The sequence below is a fragment of the Sylvia atricapilla genome, chromosome 6 (assembly GCF_009819655.1).
Source record: "Sylvia atricapilla isolate bSylAtr1 chromosome 6, bSylAtr1.pri, whole genome shotgun sequence".
NCBI lineage: Eukaryota > Metazoa > Chordata > Aves > Passeriformes > Sylviidae > Sylvia > Sylvia atricapilla.
In genome coordinates this window covers 58327909-58335084 of record NC_089145.1, presented here as the reverse complement: position 1 = coordinate 58335084, position 7176 = coordinate 58327909, and positions in this window count along the sequence as shown.

Genomic DNA, 7176 nt, shown 5'->3' with positions numbered 1-7176 from the left:
AAGAATTATTCAGTCCAAAATACATAAATTTTGATTATTTGTTCTTAGATTTCCAAGTCACAAACGATCCACCTGGTTAGGTACAGTGACCTTCCTCCTTCTGAAATTACAGATTTTAAAAGGTATTACTCTTTTCCATGCATGTCTTATCTGATTAATACATACCATAGCTTTTATTCTATCCAGCATTTCTAGTATGAAGACAATATATACAATGAGAGTATATTTATGACTCAGAAAGCATATTAATAAAAACCAAAGTCTTGCATGTTACCAGAAACTTAAAGGAGATGGTAAACCTTTAAGCCAGCACAGTAGACTGAAATGTTCTAGCTTCTCAGATGAATATGTATCTGAAAAAAAAGCAGGAACTACTCTGCAGATAACCCTACTATTAGACAATATGTGAAAAACACTATATCCTTTCTTTATGTGAAAACCACTATCCTTTCTTTAGCAAAAGAAACATATTTTCATAGGATCAAGGTTAGTCTGGAAACTCGTACATTTTTTTCCAATCTTTAAAAACTTGAACTACTGCTTAAAAAATATTGAAAGCCTCTTGCAGTTCCGTCCTGTAAAGTGCTGTGTATCTCTTAGAGGCACTTAGAACAGCCATTATTTAATTAGGTCTTAGTTACTTATCACGTTCCAGTAAACCCCAAGGTTGTAGCCTTCTGTATAACAGAGAAAAACAACAGTCCCTGTTACAGAGCTGGTGAAGAAATGTTGGAAGGACCTCTGAAGACCTCCTGCTTCTGGCACTAAGGTATTCCCAGCCTTCCTGAGGATGGCAGAGGCCCGTGCAGTTGTCTCCTCAGGAGTCTGCATTAAGCAGGTGACCTCTCAGTGCAGCTCTCCCCTGGGGAAGCTTTGAGCCCGGTTCTGTGTGTGCGAGTGTTTGTGCTTGTTTGTGAGTGTTGCAGTGGGGAAGAAACTGATCGGTAAGTTGGTCTCTCCCCCCCGATTCCTAGAAGCAATAGAAGGAAACTCACTGATCTGTGCCGCTGGTAATGGAAGAGAAGAAACTGTCTGCATCCCAGAGCCCTCCCAGCCATCCTTGAGCAGCCTTAAACACCTCTTTCCCGTGGTTATTGGTGTTAAGAGGGTGATCTCGGATGGCTTTGTTTAAGGACTTTGTCGAGGAAGGAAGAAGCATTTGGAGATTGCATTCATTCAGCAGAGCATTGCTGTGTACCTCTTGGTTGTCTCACCTATCCATCCCGGATCTTCAGTGGGTTTGACCTGGTGGCTTCCACTCATATGGGCAGGCAAAAGGTGTTTAATGCACCAACCTCTACGTCCCTCATTTGTATTTATTTAGTTTTTGAGGAGATCATGATCTGAGCAAGTTGTTCCCACTTTTGCTGTTGTCAAAGGGCATCAGCAGCCTGGAGAGGTGGGGGGATGAGCTGGAATATCTGAGGATGAAGGAGCCAGGTCAAGATTGCCCATGTCTCTGCCCATGGTGCCCCACATGGGGATGGTGGGAGGCCACAAGACACACAACCCCCGGGACCCGCAGCCTCATTTTGTCTGTCACTGATAAAGCCCTGGCCAGTTTTGTGGCAGGCTACACCGGTGTGTTGAAGCTCAGGATCCATTTGTTGTCGGGTTCGTTTTCAAAGATGGAAATGCTCCGAGTGGCTTCGCCTGCCATGTGCACACAGGTTGTTCATTCTGCTAAAACATCCAAGGAAACCCAGGGGCTGTGTGTCTCTCAGCCACCCACTGCTTGGCAGAGGTGAGGGGCAAGGGGCTACCACAGTGCTCTGCCAGAGCCCAGACACTGGAAAATAAAGAAGGTCTTTGTCCAAAACCTGTCTGGTTTTTACAATTTTTACTTGAAATTGGGATATGCTGGTAATTGTGGGGTGGGGGGAAGGGGGGGATGCAGGGGGGTGGAGGGAATCAGCTGTCATCTCAAATGAAAGTGATAATTTAAAATGCAGTAAGTTTTGTACCAATCTCAATAGGAAAAAACAGAATACTAAAAAATTAGATCTACAGGAAAAAAAAAAAAAAAAAAAAAAGAAAAAAAAAAAAAAAAGAGGAATTCCATTTAATTTGGCAAATCTCTCGTGTTTATTTTTACTTAGCACTGCATAGCATTACATGCAACTTTTTGCTCTGGAAGGGATGAAGGGCACGAAACCCTGGAGAGATTTAAACCAGAAAAAAGTGCAAGCTAACTAATGTCTGAGTGGTCCAGGGAGCTTGAGATGGTGCCATGTTCTGCTTTTTACTAGAAAGAAATCTGGCATGAAAGCCAGATCTTTGTTGCTTAGGAATTAAGTTGTTGCTGCTGCTTATTCCTTACCTGAACTCCTAATCCCCTGTTTGTGCTATGGCACAAAACAAATTATTTCCCATAGACCAAAGGACAGCCTTGTAACAATTAAAGTCTATTGTGTAAAAGTATAAACGGCACATTGATCGTTAAGGTAAGCTGACTTGTAAAGAGTAATTCTTGGACATGAACTATACGGTCATTTAATGTACACTTTGGAGAAGTCATTATGCGTGAGGAGGTAAATTGCAAACTGTAAAATGCTTAGTTAGCTAGTTAAAGTGCGTGCTTCATCTAAACGGACCCCAGCAGAAACAATGTGAGGTCTGCTCCTACTTTTGCAGAAAGCACAAGTATTTTAAGACTGCTTTCCCTGGGAACAAACACCTTATTTTAAATTTCTCTAAATTTCTTGAACAAATAAGGAGCCCCTTCCTCTCAAATATATACATATATATATATATATATATATATATATATATATATATATATATATATATAAATTCTTTAAAAAGAAAAAAAAAAAAAGGGGGTGTGGGGGGGAAACCTCTACGACACTTTTCTAAATCCTTGAACCTCGGACTCTGCTGAGGTCCATGTAATCTCGGTCACACTCATTAGGAAAAGCAAAAAGAAAAAATCTACCCCCTGCCCAGGGAGTGTTTAAAAGGATGAGTGTGGATCCACTGAAACCAGTCCTGCGAAGGTCAGCTTTGTCTTGTAAGAGGAAAGGTGACAGGGTCAGCATTATTGCTCATGATGAAACCCCCAAGGGGGCTGGAAGAGGTCATCTCTCTCCTCCTGTCCCCTCCTTTGGCCAGTGTGTCCTTTCTGGGGACAAACCTGCTAACAAAGATGACGAAATTTCTTATTGCCAGAGAGAAACACTCGGCTGGCCAGCTTAAGGTTCCAGGCTCCGCATTTAGGGAGGGGTGGAAGAACTCCTGTTTCCCTGAGCGCAATGTGACTTTTGCGAAGCGTGGTGTCCCTCTGAGCCTGCAGACAAGGCAGGAAGTTTCTGGGCCACCGATGCGATTTGCTGGGCCCCTTCCGTGTGTGACTGCCGATGCCGAGATGGCATTGCCTGGGAACAGCGTCTCTGGGGGTTCTGGGGGCTCCCCTTTCTGCACTTGCAAGAGCTCTTATGGGGCTCCTGCAGCTGGAGCCGGGAAGTTTGGAGACAGGAGCGGGTTCGGTGGTGGGATGGATGCGCGTTTGCCGGTACGCAGAAACGCGTCAGACACGGGGCTTTGCATCTCTAGCCCACCTCGCAGGGGTTTGCATCCCTGGCCGCCGCTGCTCGTGGCCGCTGACACGCGTGTAATGCACCCGCCCAGGGCCCCATCGCCGCCCGTCGTATGTTCAATAACTCTCACTGCCGTATTTTGCTTGGCTTTGAAAATTAGCCTGTTTGGATAACACCCGATAGAAAACATTTACGCTGGAAGCCAAACAGGCAAATATTTTAATCTCTCATATTAACACAGCGGTTTTCCAATCGGTTGGTTTTTGCGCTCTGTTATTCATTTGTGTGTGCGTTATTCATTCATTCGCTCCATTCGTTCATTCATTCATTCATCCGCTCCGTCATTCATTCATTCCTCCATCACTTTCCCTCCTCCGCTGGGCCAGCGGTGCCCAGGCTGCGCTCGCCGCCCCCGTAAGAAGTGGCCCTGGGTTTGTCGCATTCCCGGAGCCCTGGACGGTGTCGGGGTGTGATGGTGCTGACACACCCCACACCGACCCCAAGACAGGCTCCTGGCGGTCCCCGGAGGAGGCGGGGGACGCAGGAGGAGAGGGCTGTTTGCCTGTTTGGCTGCTCTGTGCTCGCCGCTGTGTCCCAGCGAGGGGCAGCGGGCACTGCGCCGCTCCCGGGCGGGGTCCGAACCGGCCGGGCCCGGCTGACACGGGCCGGAGAGGAGCGGCGGAACCCTCCGGGCCCGTCCCTGGAGGGAAATGTCAAGAACCTCCGAGCCCGCTGCTGCCGGCTCGGTCGGCGGAGGGGGAATGCGCAGTCAGACCACCAACATGCCTGGAGCCGTACAATCCGCCACTTAATACACTTCTGCAATTTAAACTTCTGGGGACCCCCTCCTTTCAAGCCGATTTGTGATATAGGTGTTTTCTCATTACGCTCCCGCCCCCCCCCTTTCCTTTGAAATGCACCCCCTCACCAGCCTCCCGCTCCCTTTCTTCTGAGCCCTGCTCTCTAATTCTAGATGAGTATTACTTTGCTCTTTTCGTTGGCCAAGCACAATTGTGTTATTGGAGATAATGAATTCAATCCCCATCAAAGAGTATTAGGAGCGCCTTGGCCCTGTAGTGCCTTTTTTCAAACGGGGAATGAAAGGCAGAGAGAAAATTCTCTGGGTAGCCTCTGCGCTAGCAGCTTTTGAAGTGAAGGGAGGCGGGCATTGTTGTTCACATTTTTGTCCATACGGCTGAAGAAAGACCGGCGGCTTTTGATGAGAAGATGAGAACCGCCTCGTAAGTTGAGCAACAAGTTAGATGGCGAAGTCTTCCCGCTGCCTACTGCCTGTGGATAACATATGTCCCGCATTAATAGGGGCTCAAGGGAACAATTGCCAGGGGGGTGGGGTGGGGAGAGCTCTGCTCGACACCGACCACTGGCTTTTTTTTTTTTTTTTTTTTTTTTTTTTTTTTTTTTTTTTTTTTTTTTTTTTTCCCCGTCCTCTGGACACCGATGCCCCGATGGGAGTGTTTTTAAGGGAGACCCGAAGATATCCCCCCTGGCTCTTGGTTTGCTCGTGTGTCCACGGGGCCGAGACGGGCAAGCGATATGCACCGACCATGGGTTCGGCAGAGGGAGAAAAGGGGGACCTCGGTGAGATGTGCTGGGTCGCCTCTGCTCGCCATTTCGTTCTGCCAGGGCTTCTGGTGGCCGGGGCGTGATGTTAGGACTGCTGCCATGTGTTTGGAGGGCATCCCCCCTTTCTAAACAAGAATCTGTATCATTAGTTTGCTGGGGGGTTGGGAGGGTTGGGGCGGAGGGTAGGGGTGGGTTTGGGTTTTTTTTCCCTACTAAATCTGGGGTCGGGACTCGGTTTTGTCACTTGTTGTTATTGCTTTTCCATTTCGTATAAGTTAATGACATACCTGAAGTCGTAAAGTACTTCCTTAGATAAAGCAACCAGGCAAGGAAAAACATGAAGAGGTAAAACGTCTGGCGTTCGCATCAGATAACCTTAGAACTAGAAAACTTGTTGCATACATTTGAGTAAGTTCAGACATGCTCTTATTCCAATCTCCTGCCCCACAGTTCAAAGATTCCCCGCCCCTCGGGCTTTATTATGCTAAACAGGTCATTACTGGGAGTCACTATGGAGAGATGCCGGTTTGCAGAATGAGGCCCACCTCCTAGTTACCACCGTGTTTACATTCTCCGTCGGTCATAAGCGGACGAAATGTGTGTTAGCAACCTGCCGGGCAGGCTCGGGAAATAGAAGGAATAAAGGGGGAAATATATTTCATCTATTGCTCAGTAGATGGCAAACGCAGATGATTAGGGAGCACTTAGAGGTATGGGGCACAAAGGCGGTATTTGCCGTAGACGTGGTTGCTGCAGAGGGCCAGATCCCACTCCCGGGGCAGGGGCAGCCCTGCGCCTCCAGGCTCGGAGCGGAGTGACAGTCCCCGGGAGCACGTCCGCACCTCCGTGCTCTGACAGCCTGGCGGGGAGGGTCATCAGGAGGGTCCCTCTCCCAGCGGCGTGGGGCAGCTCCCTCCCTTCACCAGCGAGTGCCAGCCCCGGGGGGGGACGGGCCACCTCCCCCGGCCCGCTCGTGGCCAAGGGGCGACGAGGATGCCCCCGCTCCAGACGATGGAGGTGGCTTTTCCACCTGACGACGGCGGACTCGACACTCTTTCACTGCCGAGTGGCGTGTGAACGGGCCGGATTTCGGCAGCAGAAACGCGGTCACCCGAAACGTGTCCACCTGGGGACCCCCTGCCCCACTCTATTCCCTCGGGCGGCTCCCTGAAGGCGGACGGGGGTTCTAAATCCCGAGCTGGGCTCAACCAGAGGAGGGTAACGCAGTCCGCTGGGCAAGGCTTGGGCTACCGAGACCCGGACGGGCGGGGAGGTCAGCGGCATCCGCACACCGGGGTCCGTCCCGCCCGCTCCCGTGTCGCCTGCCCCTGCTGCGGGGACAGCCCGGGAGAGTTCAGGGCAGGGGGGACACAACAACGCCCCGCTTCAGAGCGTGTTCCTCCTGCTGGCTGGGATAATAATAATAATAATAATAATAATAATAATAGTAATAATAGCCTGGCTGCTGGTAGTTCATCCTTGGAATAACGAGCAGGTGTAGGAATATTTCATGGGAAAAAAAAATTAGATTGCCAATAGCCCGACAATAATATCAAAACAAAGAGGAACTTCCCCTAAAGTAACTCGCCTGAGCAAAGCCCATTGGAGCAGTGCTACCGCAGCAGAGGCGCCATGGCGGAAAAATGATCCTTTCTATTAATTCAGCTAAACGCAGGAGTTTTAAGATAGGGGAAAGAGAAGACATCACATCTTTTTTTTTCCTTTGTAGAGACAAATGGATTCTGCCATGAGGCTACATATGCCTTAAATCCTAATGACTGAGACAAAGGTGAGCGCTGGCAGTTTGATCTGTCCAAAGTTCAAAGATCTGAAATCTCAATGAGTTTCTGTTTGAGGTGAAGGGGAGAAACAAACACCATGGCAAGGCTTGGGCCAGAAAGTTGCGAGGTTTGCAAGTGAAATGCGACGTTATTTACACTAATCTATTCTTAACTGCTACTTTGTCACAATGGTCAGAATAATTATTAGAATATAACCAGAGGGAACAAAGGCAGGTTTTCTTCTTATCGCCTCCCGTTTTCCGCTCTTCTCTTCC